The sequence below is a fragment of the Pieris napi genome, chromosome 1 (genome assembly GCF_905475465.1).
Source record: "Pieris napi chromosome 1, ilPieNapi1.2, whole genome shotgun sequence".
NCBI classification, from domain to species: Eukaryota; Metazoa; Arthropoda; class Insecta; order Lepidoptera; family Pieridae; genus Pieris; species Pieris napi.
In genome coordinates this window covers 13,578,756-13,600,524 of record NC_062234.1, presented here as the reverse complement: position 1 = coordinate 13,600,524, position 21,769 = coordinate 13,578,756, and the positions used below count along the sequence as shown (strand labels likewise).

Genomic DNA, 21,769 nt, shown 5'->3' with positions numbered 1-21,769 from the left:
CGTAATTGCTTTTATCAATCTAAGACATCACACATATCTTTGAACTGACACGTGTTCCATCCACTTCCATCAATCGACCTTTGTTCTGTTACAGCACATTAGAAGCATATGCATACGAACCACATCTCTAGACCAATCATAGACACGCGACACGATACCTCTGACCAATAACAATCAAAGGAAACGCGTCATCGTTTCGCTTTCCGTTTTATAATATATATTAGAAAATGCTTATTAAAATATTGCCGTCTAATATAACATACCGCTAATATGAACTTTGTTATTTTTAACACGTTCAATTTGTATTTGAAAATGTTCATTTAATCCTATTAATTAAGCCAAGTCAAGCAAATTCAAGTCCGTCGGCCACTCAAAATGTCAGAGTTGTATAAAATTCAACCTTTTGGATTTGAATGACTCTTTAATTAAAGTGATGCTCGTTGTGTATTTTTAGTTATTTAATGTCCATAACTAGTTTAAATAGTAAAGATTAATAAAGTAAAATAACTATATTTTAATTGAAATAAACTTGTTTAAAAAAAATTAAGAACGAGAAATATGTACTCTTTACGCCTTTATTCAAAAAGAACAGTCAAACACCACCGTTTTAATGTAATCATCTGTCTCTTTTCATCACATCAAAACATAATTTGACAGAAAGAAAGCAGTGTTGTAGTGACTAGGAGTAGAGCAATGGGACGCCTTTATTTTCTAAAACATTAAAATCTCAAAATATACAACTGTCATATATATCAAATTGATTAAATAAGATTTAATTTATTTTAAATAGAAATATAGATGTTAAAATAATGGCAATTATTTCAAAAGTTGTCTCTTGGTTTCTCTATTGTTAACACCGATTTCTATGCGATATACGGTATGAATAAGCTTAAAATACATCAAAAACTACATATAAACGTAAATATATAATAATGCATATTTTATTTCATGTTTGCTGTCATCACCATCAACAGATACTTATGAAAATATGTTATACAATATGTGAAAATAACACAAGAACTTCCATGCAACTTCCTCACAATCGAGTAGCCCGCAATATCACAGCACACAACTCACTAAGGGGCTGGGATGTGTTGGAAAAGTCGCATGGGTCCGCCAAGTATCCGTGAAAAAGAAAGAAAATTTAGTTATTGACTATAGTTATTTTCAAATTAAAGTCAAAACAATATTAAAAAAGGTTCACAATCATTCAATTCAATTCTGATTCGATGTTTACTAGGCCCGCAGATATAATTTACCAAACATCAGTACTTACATTCGATCTATTTAGTATTCCTATATTTCCGACTGAGTTTGCGTTATTAATTAGAAACGCCATTTCACTGTGCTAATCACGAATTTGCCACTGCTTTAACCCCAATCGACTAATTGAAAGCAAATTTAAATTCGCCGAAACTTTTTCCAAAATTGGCAATTTTAGTGTGATTTTTTTTAATAGCTTCCTAATTCACAATTCATTTTGTCGGGAGTTTTTCGGTTTAAAATTTCTAAAGAATTTTGTAAGAGTTCAATTTATTTGGTGAAAAATCTGATTCCATAATAAATCTTATCTAAATAGGAAACATAAAAAGCTATAAATATACATATGTGGCGCTATTAACCGCAGCGTTTCGTAGATTTTTTTTTATATAAGGTTCGATCTATCTGTATAAAAAATATTAAGCAAAATGATAGCGCATTTGCATTGTTCGCCTATTTCAATGAGAGCCTGGAAGACCTACCTAGTCCTATACAATGAGAGTATGAAATTGGAGGTCTCTGTGTGTGGTTTTAGCACAGCGTACAAATAAAATATTTTCAAATCACTATGGTAACGCTAACAAACGATAGCTACATTAAAGACGCCCTTTCCCATAAGAGAAACAAATTATCCTTTATTCATAATATGGTAAAAGCAAAATACCAACGTTATAAGGCAGTGACTATTTATGGAATAGCGGGGCGGCGCTGTAACGCGTTTACCGCGGCTTCCGCCTCGTGATTGTTGTTCCGTCGTTGACTTTGAGGTCGAATCGGGATTGCCAACTCAGTTATATATAGCATCCTTCATAATATAAAACTTATAAGATTTCACACTGAACAATTTTCGGAAATAGAATTTAAATTATACACAGTGGTTTCTTCGCATCAGGAAACTGTTGAAATATTACAAGGATTTTACCCAAAAGGTTTGAGTTAAAAATATAAAGAAATTTATATCTATCAAAGCATACGTATCGTCGTACCTATGAATTGCGTAATTCATGAACCATGTAAATCAATACCATCAAGTAGAAAAACATTGTACCATTTAGAATTATTTATTTGTCTATTCGTTAGGAAAAATTCAGTAGAAAAAAAGTCAAATAAAATATAAAGAAAATAGGGTGTATCCTAAAACAGTTTTACAGAAACAAAAAGTAATTTTATACAAACATGACATGACTAATTGTTTTTTTTCAGTGTTAAAACAAAAGTAATATTCCTTTCATTAAGACAAATTATATTTAGAGATAATGCATATTATTAACAATAGTAATATTTTGTTTTCATAAATAAATGGTAACCAACTATAGAGATTAAAAGCTCAATAGAACTATATCAAACTATTTCAGAGGCTTTCGAGGTTTTTACGAGGCAACTAACAGTGCCGTGAGGCTCACAAGTGTCAGATAGTGGAACTGTTTTAGACTTTATTACGGTGTAAATTTCGGGTGAATCCGTCAAAGTTATCTTGACGGAAGTGAAAAATAAAAGGGCTTGGATAGTGATGTTAACGAACTTTTAAGGCAATGAAATGTATTCAAGGCATACACTTATAAACGTTAATATTTAAATGTCTTAATCTACTACTTACTACCAGATCCCGATCAAGGGTATATAGACGTGAATAACTGATAAGAAACCCTTTATAATCGCAAAGTTTTTGGTTTACAAGAAAATATTAGGAAAATCCATTGGAATTGACACCATGCCTCAATTATTGAATAAAATATTCATTTTATAATTAATCATTTTATAATCAATAATAAAATAACAACGAAAACAATACAAACGAGAACAAAACAAATGTTTTACATGAACCTTTGAAATCAACTTCTATTACATGAATTAAATTTCTGAGAAAGTAGATCAACCTATTTTTTTAAAATTATGAGAAAATGGCGCCAGGTATTGACCACCATACCATTGCGAGAGCCGCCAGTCAGTTTTTCAAAATTTAAAAAATAAATAGCCTATTTTTATTAAAAAGAGATAAATATCTCATCGTCACGATGGTAAACATAGACAATGTTTAAATGTAATAAACGCACATTCATTTTTATAAATATATTTGAACTTTTTTACAGAAATGCTTAAAAAACAGTAGAATGAACTACTAGCTCTTTAATAATCTTTGTATTGATCCGTTTTACTGTCAGAAATTGTCGTCTTTCATTTATCCACAGTTTTATCAAGGAAATTGTGTCTTCGTACTGTGAGCGTTGCCAGATAGCATTTCCTCAGTTTATTTCAATTTGATTTGAAATACAGTTCATTATTGATACAAAGAAATGTGATTGTTCGTAACACAATTTCATGATTTACGAAACACTTGCTTAAAACATTTTTTTCACAATAGTTGGTAATTTTTCCCGCGGTTTTCCGCGTTTAAGGTAAGATTCGAGATTGTGATCGCTTCCGTATGTAAAAATTATATTCTAAGACTACCGCGGTTAACCACACTATTTAACTGACATAAGATTTTTAAAAAATCCCGACATTGTTTACAGCATCGTCACGAGATAATAAACTACATAATTGTAAAATTAAACTCGCTTAATTTCTTAATGATTTGTAATCATTAACCAGATGTTCCAGAAGCTCAGTCAGGATTAAACGATGTTGGTTAAACGTTGTTATACAGCTGAATCATTGATAAATAAGATATTACTGTAACTGTGATATTAAAGCGCATTGGACTTTGCCCCAGAACTTGGAACCTCTACCGTTAAGACTGTTTGTACCGATCGATTCGCTTGAAACATTGAATCGTTTATAATGAATATTACTATAATGCATGAACTTAAATAAATCAATGGCACTACAACCTTTTTAGGTCTAGGCCTCAGATTTCAGTATCTGTTTCAAGATCATTTGGTAATCTAATAGGGAAGTAGGTGATCAGCCTTCTGTGCCTGACGTACGCCGCCATTGACTTTTTGGGTCTAAGGCAAGCCGGTTACCTCACAATGTGTTCCTTCACCGTTCGAGCGACTGTTAAATGCGCACATAGAAAGAAAGTCCATTGGTACACAGCCTGGGATCGAACCCACGACCTCAGGGATGAGAGTCGCACGCTGAAACTACTAGGCCAACACTGCTCACTCTAGAATGCATGAACTACCAAATTATCTTATAGGCCGTGAATTAAAATACAAAAACCTACTCAGTCAAAGTCATAGGCTGCGTTATTTGCTACGAAAGTCATTAATACCTTTTCGTCATTAAGTTATCATGCATATAGGTTATATGTATCCCGACGCGACAATATTTATTTAGGCAAAACGATCCCCTACTTTAAAATCCTCCTAAAATAATACTTGAAGCTCCTTCCACTTGACCGTAATGAAGACCGGTTCGAATCGTCGACGACCAATCCCTTTCCGAGCGGCTTGATCCCTTGGCGTTGTGTAGAGATGTGGGATCACTCTGCATCTTCTACAGCATTACAGTCTAGAGTTTTTCGGATTAATACCTGCAGCTGAGTTTCATCATCCACAACTCAGCGTTTTTAAGGCATTTTTGTCGCGCACCACCACTATGTGGAAGCAGCTGCCCACTGAAGTATTTCCGAACCAATTCGACTTAGGGTCCAAGAAAAGGGCGTACCAATTCTTAAAAGGCCGGCAACGCATTCGCGAGTCCTCTGGCATTAGCAGTCCATGGGCGGAGGTATCACTTAACATGTGCATCGGCCTCGTACCCGTTTGTTTCTGTTCTATGAAAAAATATAAATAAAATATCTAAGAGGTTACTATTATATAAAAATATATAAACGCTGACTTACTTAATTCAAGCCTCATCCTTTATGGGGAATCTTAAATGTAAATCCTTTGTACCTGCCTCCTTTGATCCGGTTAAGGAGCACTAGACAAAATTTTCGAGAGTGCAAGGCGGATGGCAATACGTATTAAATCAACAATAATTTGTGAATTGGAACATTAACCCTTTTAGCAAGAATTTGTTGTTAGGTTACTATAAAACCAACCTCTTTAAAAAGTGTCTTGCCATTTATGTAGTTCACGCTATGACGACGCTATATCTATACCGCTGAGGTCCCAACAACACGTAAGCGAAGACCTCTTGCGGTCGCATTGGAACTGTTAAAGGTGGTTATTAATTATTACTATTATTATTTTTTCTACTGTTATTATTCTATTTTGTTTTGCGTCTGAGGCGCAAACTAACTGTTGCGGTCTCTGGCAGAATGACCAGCGCTGTGTAACACGTCTGCTCCACAGCATAATGCCGGGCCAGTTTACAACCACAACGTGCACACTTTACACACTCAAAACGTACCTTATTCCTAATTTTTTGTAATTTTTATTTTGTTGATTATCTTATGTGGATGTTTCGTTAGTAATAAATGTTATGTTATGTTTTTAGTAGGTATAGCACACCTCTCATATTATGGGATACTAAAAAACTAGTAGCAAAAAGAAAATAGTAAATCAATGGATTTGGTCTAAGAAAAATTGCAATAAAAATGACGCCGAACAATGTAGTTTCAAATTTAAACACTGGATATTAATTTATCAACTATAATAAATATTATACGATTTAGACTGAAAATCAAACGTAAACATTGTAATATTCAAGTGTATATATTTATTTTAATTACTAAGTATTTATAAACTGGCGTGTGTACGTTTGGCAACGCTTTGGAAAACACAAATGATTGACGCACGCGTTGCACAATATTATGATGAAAGTTTTGTGTTGATATAATCCTTGAAATAATCGAAATTCATAGAACAAAAAAAGTATTTTTGAAAGAAATTGAACATTAGTTTATAGTATATCCATAAAAAGCAATATGTAAGGCATTTTCTTAGTGTCGTTAAAGCCTTAATTTAATTATGCAAATCCGATATAACTAAATAGGAGTTTTGGAGATTGTACACACGATAAATAACATAACTATTTAATTGTCGTTTTCTGATGGTGCAAAGTTATTTATTTATTATATATAAACGGATCACTAATGAAGTTTATGAATTCAACAGAAATTTCAATTTCAATGAGAAACTACTTCCAAAGATAGAATAATTTTGTCATGAATAAGACAAAATTAGTTAGCAATTTTTCGACATACCGAAAAAAATACTTCTTAACAGTATTTTAAAATTGTATAGGTTTAGATGGTGGGCGTATCTAGCACGTGTAATATTGACATCAATACCTTTTTCTTAGAAGCTTTTAAAAGATGTTTACGAAAACGTTTCATTAGCGGGATTAAAATAACTTTCTTCGCATCCAATCGTAGTCTAAAAGCGATAAAAATACATTAGAATTTGATCAAATAGTCGTACGTAAAAATAGATTTTAATCAATTCATAATTCAATTATATAGTCGTATTACGCAACGTACACTCCGTTGAGAGTTAAGGGTCATAAGAGCTTTTTGATCACGTTACATTTCTTTGTTTATATTTGACCAAGAAATAGAAAGAGAGATTTTTTATTATACATGCGAGTGTAATTAAACAGTCATATTTATGATTGATAAATTACACGTTTTATATTTGCAACATCTTTTTTACACTTATCCTCATTTATAAACTCCGACATTAATATAATAAAAACATTTTTTTAGAGATAAAGATAAAAAGAGATTTTTGTACATTATATCTATGGAACGTATGATGACTGTTATAAAATCTTTCCAACTTTTTTCATGCATACCTAAACGAAATTCAACTCCATCATTTAACAGTTTCGTCTCAAATTCTTTCGCTTTTACTGTAGTAAGTTAATAATGATATAAACAAATTAAAGGTATACCTATATATGGATAACACGTCTGTGGCTATTTAAAATGCAAATGCAAAAGTTCAAACTTTTTTCTGATATATGATGACTAGGTGTTAAGTCTTTCTAGACGTGCCTTCATCAATGTGACCTAACGAGTTAAGTGTTCAAGCAAAATAGATGAAAATATTTTTCATGTTGGCATCATTACAGCTTGATTTGACTTTTACTCCTACTTCGTACTGAGATCCGATAATATGGATTGCATAAAATATTCCAGTCCAGAAATATTTTTATGGAAACATTAAATATTATAAAATATGTTTATTATGGAACATAAGAGATTAAATTTGAATCTGTAGGCATCCCTACTCATCGGCAAAGAAGATAGAGGGTGTAGGCCGAAAGAAAAAGCCGGGGTAAAAAACTCGCGGTACTTTTTTAAAATAGCAAATCATCAAACAACACTTATTTTAAAACAAATACAAAGTCTACCAATAGTTCCAGGCCCTTCTATCAACCAGATAATCGTTAACTTTATAGTAAGCCTTTTTACACAGCTTTTCTTTGATACATTTCTTAATTTTATTAAAAGGCAGAGATAAAAGAGCCTCTGGGATTTTATTAAAGAAGAGTATCCCTTTTCCCAAAAAAGAATTACTAACTTAAGATAGTCTAGTACGGGGAATTTGCAGCCTGCGTTTGTTCCGAGTATTGTGCGTATGTTCTATGTAACGAACAAACTTAAAATTTCACAGTTAGAATGCTTCATTATCATATAGGCTATATATTATATATATTCATATATTTTAAATATAAACATTGTCAGAGTCATGTTGGAAATCGATAAATATAAAAAAAAACATAACGTATCAATCTAATTACAAGTAACACATTATTTTGCTTCCATTTTATAGAAATCAATAGTTTTTATCGTAGTAGGAATCTGTATGTATGGTATAATTTGTATATAATCAGCAGTTTCATGCAATTAAACATTTGATACTTTTTATTGCGCTCTACAAAGTAACTTCTTTCATGTTAATTAGCGATTACTATCTTTTCAAGGAAAACGTTGTTAAAGGTCGAATGCGATACTTGTCGATTTTCAACTAAAATCGAATATTCTGTTCATATTACTTACGGCTCGATTTATTTTCAATACAATGACAGCTTAATAAAGCTTTAACTTTTGAAAGTGGGACATATTGGCTCGGTCAGAAATAAGCCTCAAAGTGGAAATTTGTTTTTTTATGAACAATCAATCGCCATGTGATTATAAATATATTTTTTATTAATTATAAAAAAATATATACTTTTATCGGGCGCCAGTCGATCAGTAAAATTTTATTATACCAGGGTTTAAAACTTAAAAATAAATATAGTTTAAAAAACTATAAAACACGCGTTTAAAGCACATCAAACTAAAAAGTGAAAAATTATTCCTAATTTAGGCTGAAAATGGTAATGAACAAAAAAAATTGGTATTATTGTGAAAAAGCTTGGGTTGCTCGATAGACGAAAAATATGGCACAGAGCGCCCCATAGATACGTGTTGTCTCAATTTAATCGTATTACTTAAAAAAAATTCATTGTTTTTTCGAGATAAACCTATGAAATTATTATATTGTCGCTGATTCTTTATAAGTGTACGAAGTTTGAATTAAATCTGTCCGTTTAAAGTAGGTAAAAATCGAGTCCGAAGGAGTCGGTAACATACATACATACAGGTGAAGCTAATATAAAGCGTGTAAAAAGGACGTGTAATTTAATCATAGGGATTACTTATTATTATAATACTTTTAAACGATAAATAACAAACGTGCAAAGCAAATACCAGGAGTGCATAAATGAAGGAAGATACAAAATCCCAGGAGCTATACGAATTCCACTTGCAAGTTTAGGAACAATCCGAGATGCATCTCACATGCCTGCATTCACAGCACATTACCCTGTCCTAACCTGAGCCACGTTAAATGATCTGAGAATTTACGTCCTGTCAGAATTAATGCGAATTAAATATTCAGGAATAGAGGGAGCGAAGTCATGTACTTGCAATATCGTATTATGGTGGCTTCGTCGAGAATGGAGAGTATTAATAAATGCAATAACAAGAATATATAATACCTCATCAACTTAGTGCAGTATTATTGTATTGGGCAAAATTTGCATTGCATGAACTGATACACCTTACGGTTTTGTTACCAGGAATTTTTGAATTTATGCTAGGTAAGGTACGGATCGTTTTTGCAGTCGGTTAAAAATACCCCATTACTCCAAAATACCTATTTTAAACTACTTGGCGGTATAATAGTACTAGGTGAACAGAAGTGCCAAAGAGTCATTGTTGAACGTCTGCGGAATTAACGATGTTGGTCGAAATAAAAACCACGCTCACGATAATTGGATTCGCTTCGGCGTACGGTTTACATGCTCGAACGAGGGTGAGATCTAGCTGAAAATAGTTACTTGTTCCTACAAGTATACTATTTACAAGGCAACACACTTAATTCATAATTTAAATACAATTTAAGAAGGTTCCTGCCTTTATTTGGAAATACATATTCACATAGCGACAAAGTGAATGATTTTATTAGCTACTAGCTTTTGCCCGCGACTTCTTTTAATATTAGGTCCTTCCATATTCCATATCCAGTAGTACTGGACCAATTCAATTTTTTACAGCTTTTTACTCGTGCATTTGATTAAAATAGTTCCAAACGTTTATAGGATGTAATTTGGTAGTTTACTCCTAATGAAAACTTCCGGTGTAAACACATAAAATAACCTCTGTCAAAAATAAAATTAAGAATAATTTTACTTAACTTACTTAATCATAGTAATTTTAAAATAATAAAAAGTGATTTTTTATAACCATAAGATAGCGATAACAATATTTTAAACAACAGATTATAATGTTATCGGATTTGTAACATTAATGAGCTGATAAGTGATATTAATTGGTTTATTGTGATTTCAATAATAAAAAAAAACAGTGGCGCTACAATCTTTTTAGGTATGGGCCTAAGATTCCTGAATCTGTTTAATGATCATTTGGCAATGTAATAGGCAAGTAGGTGATCAGCCTCCTGTGGTTGACACACGCCGACAACTGTTTGGGTATAAGGCTAGCCGGTTTCCTCACGATGTTTTCCTTCACCGTTCGAGCGGATGTTAAATGCGCACATAGGTAGAAAGTCCATGGGAGCCGGGGATCGATCCTACGACCTCAGGGATGAGAGTCGCACGTTGAAGCTACTAATCTAACACTGCTCTTTAATATGTGAGTAAATAATAATCAATCACGATGACAAGGCAATCAATAAAATGAGAGTGGTTAAAAACAGCTAATCAATTTGGGATGAATTAAGGCCAGTTTGCGATGACGCACTCTTGTTTAGTTCCCCTTCGTTTCGTTAATAGCATTTAATAGCGTAATCCTAACTGATACGGTTATCTCGATGCCATGTTTCGTATCGATTTTCACAATGAACAATACTGTTTAATATTTATATCCGTACACTTATTAAATACTAATTCGAAAAGCAAACAAAACATATTCACACGTAACATTTTTTTTAAAAACATCACGAAGAACAAATATTACATCTTATTTAAATATTAGGAATTATTATTCTTCGTTAAAATATATTTTATAGTCGAAGAGAAATCTTTTTTTTAACTTATGCCCACGGTGTGTAGCGAAGAGGCCAGCCTTTTTGACTAAGTTTACTCAAACTCAAAATAACTTTATTCAAATCAAAAATCATTTATTCATATAGGTAACCAAGTACACTTATGAACGTTAACAGAAAAGATGTTCAATTGATTCTAAATTTACATTTACGAGCTCGCAAGTCAAGAGCGTAAAGCGGGCAAGAAGAAGAAACAAGAACTCTCCGCCACTCTTTTTAATTGCCAAGTTTTGAGTCATACAAATTGTTTGAACTGGAGCAAATCAATCCCAAACCATTAGAATCATTTTAATAATCGTCAAATTTATTAATAGCTTTATTGATTTATTTACGTGTAACGAGAGTTTTGAATTTATTCAGTGATAATTCTCTAATTTCGCTTGGGTATTTGTTGTAAAAACTAATACAATTTCCATATAAAGAGTGGTTTATTAGTTAGATTAGTTCTGTTTCGAGTATTAGATTGTTACGTAAGGGCGTGTAGAGTGAGAAGGTCCATTTTACATAACATCGGATAACATTTTGACAGTGCGGTATATACTCGTAATACCACGTACGTATTTATAATAAATAATGTATTTTAAAATATCAAAAAAATATATAAAAATGAATATACTTATTTTAATAAAGAATTCAAAATACCAATGAAATATCAGCCTTCAATAATATCTTATAAATTCGTGTGTAATTTTAAATCCTGTTATTTCGTTACAACCTTCTCGATTCACAAAACCTTTCGAACTACCTACGTTAACCTTCCCTTCACAAGTGTATTATTAACACGTCTCGCTATTTTCAGACAATCCATTTTTCCAATTTAGCCCCGACACGGTCCTTTAAATAGAAAATATTTTTCTGTTGTCTATATGAAATGTTTGTATATGTCTACTGTTAGATAAAATGCTTAAGATTCGGACGTCATAAAAAAATTGCGTGCGTACAAAGTACACAAGACAGAAGTGAAACTTCTTTGTACATTAATTATTACTAAAATAAAAGCCCCAATACATGATCATGTACCAGTATATAATCACTCCATGTATTTGTACATCTAAATTCACACTGTTTACACACTGTATACGTGCTAATGAGAATATAAATAAATAAAAAATCTGCGTAAATGCCTAAAGTTCTAATATGTAACTACTAAACGAATACATCAACCAATAGCGTGTATTTTATGCTACGTTCGCCCTTTCTCACTCTCTTTCTATCGGTCTCAATCGTTCTGTCCCTTTTCTTCCAACAAACGCTGCACATCTTCGTGACGCTCATATTATTATTATTATTGCGTTTCATCCGTAAAAAAATACCCTCACGCGCCTAAAGAAGTTTCACTTCAAAAACCTTTGTCGTTGAGTAGTTTACGTTCATAACACGATGCTGCTGAGTTCTATGCCTGAAACAATCATTGTTTCGAGCATGGAGGGCGAATCAACTTCCTATAAGATCAATAAATACGAAGAAAAATGTTTGCCCTCAAGATTACGGTCGAAACACGATAAATGAGTGGAATAAACGATTCTGCCTACAAATGTAAAAATAATAATATTTTAACCTGTTTCTTTTACATTTAATGTTTTTCAACTTTCTGTGTCTGACACACACCATGGACTTTTTGCATCTACTGCACGCCGGTTCCTTACGATGTTTTTCTTCAACATGCAAGTATTAATGAGCACATTGACCGAAAAAAACCTGGGGTTCAAACCTATGAGCTTGTGGATGAGAGTCGTTGTTTATATTAATAAAAAAGATTGACTCCCATTTTACAAAAAGAAAAAAAAAACGAGCTACCAAGGTCTTTATAAAATTATAACCGCCTCTGTATCATTAATAAATTTGGAAAATATTTAAATAAAACATGAAAGTTGCCAAGGTAACAATTCAATTACATTAAACTTAGTTCCCAAGTATTTTGATACAATTTCCTTAATGCACCTAATTAAAACTTTGACTTTTGAGATTTTCATAACGTTGGATTAAATTATATTTCAAACTTTCATTTGAAACGGGCTAAGGACTTACAAGAGAAATAACATGTAACTTAGAGATAGGAGAGTAATGTTTTATTAAATTTCTCGTTCCACAACTGAGCGTTTTTAATACACTTTTTGCCGCGCACCACCACTATGTGGAACCAGCTGCCTACTGAAGCATTTTCAAACCAATTTGACTTAAGGTCCTTCAAGGAAAGAGCGTACCAATTCTTAAAAGGCCGGCAACGCACTCGCGAGCCTGATTTCATTCTATTCAACTCTGAACAACTCCCTATTAGAGAAAAAAATCCTAGTTTTTTATTTATACTCCACTGCTATTGAATAGTAATGTAATGCCTTCTTCGATAAATGGACTATCAAAAACTCAGTTCTAAGTTACCAATCCTAGCTACGAATGATTTTACGTTAAAGACGAACTTAAAATGAAGTATTACTAAATCTAAAACTGATAAAACTGCCGTATATTATCGATATAAATATTTACCAAACAAATATCGTATCAATAAAATATTATGAAATAATTACAGAAATAATCATGTCGTATCTTGAAAATATCATTAAACTCGGGAGTTCTGGTTTTAATATGATTGCAGTACATGCTATGGCGGACTTGAGATTAAAAATATAATATTTTCCAAGATCTTTCGATATTTCCTTTTCATTACAAACAGGTATTAGAATATTATTTTTCCGATACTAGAATAACTCCAAATATTTACGACTTCAATTAGAATGTTATTAATGAAAGATTTCTATTTATATTCGAATTTCTTATTCAGCCCTCCTATCAAGAGGTATTGCACTTATGTTTAAGTACAAAGGTTATAAATTAAAAAATAAAAACTTTATTCAACCATATGGTTGTGACAAAATTGATCTAACGCTAATCTCCACAACAGGGAGCCTCTGTGTTGAGTAACTAGATTACAATTACTGCGTGATACATGGTTTAAAACATTTTTTTTAAAGAAAAAGTAGTCTTAGAGTTACATCTAATCAAACAGAAGTCGTATAAGACCTAAAGTATACGTGAATGTATGTGAATGGGCGTGTGTGAGTATAATACACTCTGTATTTGAGAGTGTGGCTGAAAGTTATAAGCGTGTGTCTGTATTAGTTTTTGGAACCTCAGTCATGCCAAAATACGTATGACTAGATTTTTATAATCTTACATACCTTTAGTTATTCAAGTAAAAACAACAGTGATGATAATTAATTTAAATCATACAAGAGCAGTGTTGGCTTAGTGGCTTCAGCGAGCGACTCTCATGCTTGAGGTCGTAGATGCGATCTCAGTGCGCAAATGGACTTTTAGTCTATATGCGTATTGAAAATTAGCTCAAACGGTGATGGAAAATATCGCAAAGAGCCGGTTGAGTAGACTCAATCGACGGCATGTGTCAGGCACAGGAAGTTGATCACCTACTTGCCTATTAGATTGACAAATGATCATGAAACAGATACTGAGGCCCAGACCTAGCGAGGTTATATGCAAGCATTCAATGCGGCACTGATTAAGTTTCTCATGCAAAATAGCGTGTGCAAATAAAATAAGAAATAGGACACTTCCTGTCAAATTAAAACAATTGACACTACACACTTTTTAACTAAACATCCTTTAACAAGTGTTTGTTTAAGTCGATGTCTGAATGACTTAAGTCAACTTATTTAAAGCTTCACTGGTCCTGCAAAAAGTGAGGACTGCAATTAGCAGCGTCTTTGGCGCTAATGAAGTGTTAGTTGTGCCCGTCTTCGCTGAATTATGTCATAAACTTTTGTTGTAGGTATATTTTTAATTGTAATCAATATAGATCATTGGGCGTTTTCTGTGCTGTATTAGTGATTGCCTTCTTAAACTCTTCTACACTGACAGAGCATCAATATGTTTGCAAATACTTGCTCGCACAATGAGTACACAATGTCTCACGATTTTAATCGCCATAAATGGGCTGCGATGACTTCCCCTTTTTGGGTTTCCCGTAGGCTCGTTTGCCTCCTTGTCTTCGAACTTTTCCTGAATAAATAACTTTAAAAAAGTATTTTTTTTGTCATTGACTACCTATTATTTGACCCAAATAAACCAATGTCCCGTTTTAAGTCAAAGAATAAATGGTCACATTAGGCATAGAAGGCTGATTTATTTGCCTTTAAAAACCTCTCTCGGCTTTTAGTCGTTATGAACATAGAAATGGACGTAGCACTGTCTTTTACTTATATAAGTAATAAATAATATAAAGTTATGTATTCAATTTTAAAACAAACACCTTGTTATTCAGATGATAGATGCCTTCATGAATGTATAATTTTATTAAATTTTCCACTCCACTCAATGAATTGATATTTCCGTAATATTTAAGGAAGACTTGACACAGGTGCGGTTAACAAAATTTAACCGACTTTTGCATAAAAACGAGAATTATGTTTAAGTTTCAGTCAAAGTCAAAGCCAGTTCTCAAATCAAGGGCGTAGAACGGAAGAGAAGAACTGGCAATAAACTCTCCGCCAATTTTTAATCGCCAAGTTTTTTTGTTTTACACACCGTTTGTAAGGAGCTGCAACCATTACACCATGTTCCACATGACATCTCAAGTAATAAATAATAATAATAAAATAAATTAAGAACAAACCTTTGTCCTCTATCAGCAGGAGGCATGGTGAAATAGGAGCACGCACTTACATTCTCGGGGGAACAACACGCAAATACATAGTCGAAACAACTAACATCACCGTTCACGAGTATGACGCATGGCCAGCCATCGCCCCCCTCGCCATATTTTTGGGAGAGAGACAACCCGACGCATGGACGCCGCCACAAGCGTATATATTTTATAGTCATGTTACTTTAGCTACTGGCTATCTATACGGCTCCACCTGTATTCGGTCATAGCATGATGTTTTACAGCCTAGGCCAGCCTTTTTCTTAGCGTAGGACCAGGTTAACGTACCGCGCAATTTGTAGGACAATATGTCTGTTAAATTACATAAATATTAACTAAGTAAATAAAAAAAAATCAGCTGGTTAGTAATCATTTATGATGACCTCGTTATCGATACATGTCGGAAAGAGGGGACTCTTTGATCAAACCATAGATTTTGTAGGACAAATATTTTTTCGAATAAATTAGATAATTGTCTTGAGATTTAACAAAAAAAATTTCAGTTAGTAATCAATATTTGAGAATCATCAAATCAACATATTTTATCCTAGCTACTTCTGTTAGCTACCACAATCGAGAGTTTCGTACAGGAAATTATTGGGCGTCTCATCAAAATAAAGCTACTCACGGAAAATTAGCTTGATAGTAATCAAGTGCAAAAATGGGCGATGGATCCTGTACTATTACTTATTGTCCCTTGAAATTCACTATTATATGTATGCTATATAATTATGACGTGTATCATTAAAATTCCCGTTTCATAAATAACGATATATTAATTCTATAATCGTGTTTCTAAAATGAAAGGCTAATTTCATAGATAAACCACAGAGCAAACCAAAGCTAATAGTAAGATTAGATTTACACTGAAAGCGGTCAGCGACTGCTGCAGCTGAAACAAAAACCCATTTATCGAGTAATATTCCATCTCGCATATATACACTTAAAACCATTAGACTTATCGCTAACCAGAATCTTGGTTACACTGGAATTTTGGATTCGATTCCTGAAACAATATTTGTCGATTGCTGGACTTTAAATATTTACGTATATTCATTAGGTGACAATAACAGTAGGCTTATTTTTTTTTATTAAATAAAAATCTAACTTAATTTTTTAGAACTTATTACTAAAAAACTAACCAACTTTTGTATGGATTTATGAATAAAGCTTTAATAATAAAACATTAGGCTTTCGTGTTTTAATTACAGTTCCGTAACCTCATACGTGATAGATTTCTTCGTCCTTCGAGTATGATTTTAAACGATTACTCAAGAGAGAGAGAAGAACTGGCTAGAAATTCTCCGCCACTCTTTTTAATTGCCAAGTTTCGAGTCATACAAATTGTTTGAACTGGAGCAAATCAATCCCAAGGATAAGAATTATTCTAATAATCGTCAATTAAAAAGCTTTATTGATTAATTTACGTTAAACGAGAGTTTTGAATTTATTCAGGTATAATTATCTAATTTCGCTTGGGTATTTGTTGTAAAAACGAAAACAATTTCCATACAAGGAGTGGTTTATCTTCTGGAACCTGTTGATCTGTTTCGAGTATTATACTGGTGAAAGTCACCATTTGTTTTAAAATCGTTTATATTTTTACATATACACATATAGTCAGAATACAAGATAGTATGTTTTTGTTACGCCTCAAAATCATCTAATCCGTGTAAAATGATATTAGAATAATCTCTATCACAAGGTCTAATAAGAATCTACATATTATAGTATAACACACATTCCAAAGAATACTTATGAAAACACTTTCTACATATCGTTATTGGTCATTATTATTTCATAAGGATTTTCCCCTGATTTCCCCGACCCACAATAACAATTCGCATACATCGCTTGGGGAGTCTTGATCCAAATCACATTATCCGTAATTGATACCAAAGCGCGATTATATTTCAATCTAAAAATGTGTATTGCAACATTTAGTATTCTACGCGAGTACTTTAGTATTGTTGTTCGCGCATGGACCTGAAGGCTCCTTGAATTTAGACGGCAGAAAGAAAGGTCGTATTCAGGCTGCACATGGATGCAAAAGATGTCAGTCGAGCTGGGAGAGAATGAAAGAGGCCTACTTCAAAAAAGGCCCCAAAAGAATAGCGGATCATTACACAAATACTAAATGTACACGTAAGTGTAGTTAGATGTTATTTAAGATACTTAAACGCAAAATTTATTATTAACCTAACTCGATTCGAAAACTTTACATTTGTGGCCCGAGAAACACATTTATTCGTTAAGTCCCATGTTCCGCAAGTGGAGAAAAACTAGCCTAATCGGTTCTTTTTTTTTGATATCCGAGGTGGAGCATTCCCTACCTCTAAACGTTGCAGGAGTATGTGGGATTCGACCCACACTAGATTCTCTGCTATTCAGAGACTAGGGAGCAATACCAACTCAAACCATCTCGAGTACTTCCTACCTCTCGCATTCTACTGATCGGTCCTGGGTAGCTCTCTTATTTTCACGCCACGTCGTTTCAGCTTCCCTCACCTCTGCAATGATGCTTTGTTGCCAGTTCTGTTTTGGGCGACCACGTTTCCTTTTGCCTTGAGGATTCCAGCCGAGGACTTCCAGGTCGAAGCGTATGGCCCACCCATTCCCAACATATATATTATATACTAAATGCCATACTTGTTATCCTTGACGAATGCATCATTAATATTCGTATCTGAGTTGTGCTGTTTTTTACATATCATATTATCAAATAACATTGACTAGAGGGTAGAACAATTTATATGCAAATTTCGTGTGTAAAATTACTTATTTTAATATATTCGAGTGTGGGTAATAATAGGTATACTTGAATTCGCCACTCGCTTTGATAGATCACACAAAGAATAGTAGTTTGTTGATGACATCCGCAATTTTTAATTAATTTTAAAGATACCTCAAATCTATGTAGAAAATAATTGTGGTATAATAATATTATTTTTTTGGTTTCAAAAATTATCGGTCCATATAATAAAAATTGGATGAATTTGAATTGTTATTAGATTACTTGGTGGAGTATTTGTTAGCTTAAAATGTTTTTGTCAAGTAGATATAAAATCTTTAATTGCTTTTTCTTCAGTTGCTCATATAGGTATAATAGTAATTGGGGGGTTTATAACTTTAAATTATTGAGGGATTTATGGTTCTTATATTATATATGGACTGGTATACCTGGTCTAGCAAGCAGGTCTTAGCGTGAACTATGACTTTCGTTCGTCAAAAAGGTATTGAATTTTGACCCTATACTTTAATAAATGGACTACATACATAGCAATAAAAATGTAAAAAAATCGTTTAAAACGTTTTATTTTATTATCGAATACTTTGTTTTTTGTACACACATGTTATCGTCTTCATTTACATTTGTAAAAACCGAACCAATTTGTTTCATAATTAAAAAAGTAAATTTAAAATACATTACACGAAATGGAAGTTCCATGTCAATTACAGTAATTCGTTTTAATTAAATGAATGATGAGTGACGTCTCATTTAACATTTAATTATCTTTATTTTGTTATACCACCTTTGCTCAGTGACTGACAATTATGTAACCCAAAAGCTTGGGTTCGATTACAAAACATTTATTTATGTAAATGTATGTATGTAAATAGATTTCTCTAAAACTTCAGAACCATTTTACTCAGCGAAATATAATTATTAAAGCTGTCTCAACGTATCTTCTTATATGCTGGAACTTCTACACGAAACGAGTATCAGTGATGCTTATCATCAATTTCTTTGGACAAACCCATGTTCGTCCTGAATAAGTGATCAAGGAGACAGATACTTCTAAGACCAGGAACAATCCTTTGTCTTAGATCTTCATTTGTTTTTTATTTTAAAATCTATATTTTATTTTCCATCGATGTCTCAAATACTCACCATGACAAATAAGTTAAAGATATTCCAATAATAACATCAGCTTTGTGCATCTGAAAAAGAAAAATATTTTTAGTTAAACACAAATGTAGTCTTGATCAAAAGAGATTTATTAGTTAGTAATAGAGTAGTTAGAAAAGAGATTTAATAGTAGAACGCCAATATCATAAAGATACAATAAAATATCAACATTGACAATGGTTGGTGGTAGAAGGGTGAAAAGTCACATATAAAAATACATGTTTAATGCTTTAAATCAGCGCTCCTGATCTCAATAATATGAGTTTTTGTTCAACACTATCCCAAGGTAGCGACATCCGCTATACGGATTTTGAAAGAACAACATCGAACTTGGGTACAAAAACTTCGGGATCGGTATCTGTCGCTGTCGCCCTCTCGGCAAAGCATAGTCAGATAGAGTAAAAAAGTTACTCCAAGCTTCCGTCCCGCCCATTAAGCGATTGATCTTCGGCGGCTCAAGCCGAGGTTCGAGTCTCCAAGGGGACGCTCTAGTCGCAGGAAAAACCCATCCCGGACGAGCTACGCTAACCGAAACAGCATGAGCTGATCTGTCAAAGCCCTTCAGACCAATAGCGAGATTTCATTAAAAAATAATGCACATGCCTATAGATGGTTGCCTTTTTATGTGCTGTAGTCGTTGGTCCACTGTTTGTGTGAATACATGGATACATTAGAATAAATGTTAAATATACTTGATTAATTATTATTTTAAGTCGAATGAGGGTTCTACTACGGTTTAATTCCAACTCTTCAGGGAGTGCTATCAAAACATCGTTTATTTGTTCAGCTGAGTTTTTTATCTTTTAACTGTTCGTTTAATGAATACTAGTTAATGAACGCAAGTTATAACTGTCTGAGGCATATGTATTTGTTCTATTTTAATGATTCCATAGCCACATATTATAAAACATTTTTTATAATTCTCAAGAAAGTAGAATAGTAATTTGTAACAAGATCGAATATATTAGCTCCACTGTAAAGGAATTGAAGAGCAGTGTTGGCCTAGTGGCTGCAGCGTGCGACTCTCATCCCTGAGATCGTAGGTTCGATCCCCTGCTGTGCGCTAATGGACTTTATTTCTATGTGCGCATTTAACATTCTCTCAAACGGTGATGGAAAACATAATGAGGAAACCTGCCTCCCTTAAACCGAAAACGTCAAACGTCAACGGTTCAGGCACAGGAGGCTGATCTCCTACTTGCCTATTAGATTGACAAATGATCATGAAACAGATATAGAAATCTGAGGCCCAGACGTAAAAAGGTTAAAGCGCTACTGATTATTATTAATAATAATAATTAAAAACCAGTGGCAAACATTAAAATTCTTGCTATACATAAAATATTGTTTCATAAGAAAAATAGCCCATTTTAATTTACTTATAATAATTTGTCTCTTTCTGTTAATTTGTTTCTTTGCTGTGCAGTTTTTTTTATAGAAGAGGGGGCAAACGGGCAGGAGGCTCACCTGATGTTAAGTGATACTGCCGCCCATGGACACTCTCAATGCCAGAGGGCTCGCGAGTGCGTTGCCGGCCTTTTAAGAATCGGTTTTAAAAAACGCTCAGTCGTGGAACGGCGGACGTCGAAATTATTAACAATAAAACAAGACTGATTTTCAGATGATGTGAGGGTGTTATCAAAAAATCTAAGCTGAAAATATTGTACGAATATGTTTGATTTGTTTGGACGGCGCGGCCAATCAACCAATCAAACGTCAATATGCACACAGTACACTCAATTGATCAGCGTAAAAATCACGAAACTTTCGATAAAAGATATTCATAAAAAGCTTATCTAAATTGTAACACTTGCTTATTCCGGTATAGTAAGTTAGTATAGTATCACATAGAGTACGACATATATTTGTTATTTATATTAACTAATTACTAACTTGAAGAAATAGGATTAATACAAATTTTCGTCTGCTTAAATAATCATTATACTGGTTTTTAAGTTTTTAATTATATTAAACATAACACCTTTATCATTAAGTTTCAATTAGTTAATATATACAGGGTGGCCAAAAAGTCGTGGATCTAACGCAACTAGGGGATAGATGAGGTCATCAGCTGCCAAAAATTGTTCTACAAGAGGTCCTTAAAGTCAACCCCTGCAGAGTTATAATTTATTTTGCGGACACACACATTAACACGAATGTCCTAGTGTGAGGACCAGTGCCCAATTCAACAATAGAAAAAGATTTCATTCATAATTTTTTTATTAATGATACTAAAAATCGCAGACAAATAAATTATTTTATACTAAACCATCCTATTTCATAGCTAAGTTTATCTCTTTATATAATAACAATGTAATGTTTCAGGTACAACAAGAGGAGGCGGCCGGACCACCACCAGCTTATGATCTGGTGGTTGCAGATTCTTCACATAAGGATTGTATAACATTAGAGGTAGGACATATCTATAAAGTTATATAGTATATATAACCGCAATCACTATAATTAGTACCTAAGTACGATTTAGGGTCCTTC

The 21,769-nt window shown here is 33.1% G+C and overlaps 1 protein-coding gene and 1 long non-coding RNA gene across 5 annotated transcripts in view; one reads left to right on the top strand and one right to left on the bottom strand.

Moving 5' to 3' along the window:
- Positions 1-21,769, bottom strand: part of LOC125048684 (probable beta-hexosaminidase fdl) — a 94,094-nt gene that overhangs the window by 38,712 nt on the left and 33,613 nt on the right. For 2 of the 3 annotated variants that reach the window (XM_047647503.1, XM_047647511.1), the window contains one exon: positions 19,259-19,308. The exons of the other annotated variant lie outside the window; for it this stretch is intronic. The gene's annotated coding sequence lies outside the window, so the exon portion shown is untranslated. The remainder of the gene's footprint in view (positions 1-19,258; positions 19,309-21,769) is intronic. 3 annotated transcript variants of the gene reach the window in all.
- LOC125048725 overlaps positions 1-21,769 on the top strand; it is a 44,108-nt gene that overhangs the window by 19,133 nt on the left and 3,206 nt on the right. For both annotated transcript variants that reach the window (XR_007116865.1, XR_007116866.1), the window contains exon 4: positions 21,602-21,688. This is a non-coding gene — a long non-coding RNA (uncharacterized LOC125048725). The remainder of the gene's footprint in view (positions 1-21,601; positions 21,689-21,769) is intronic.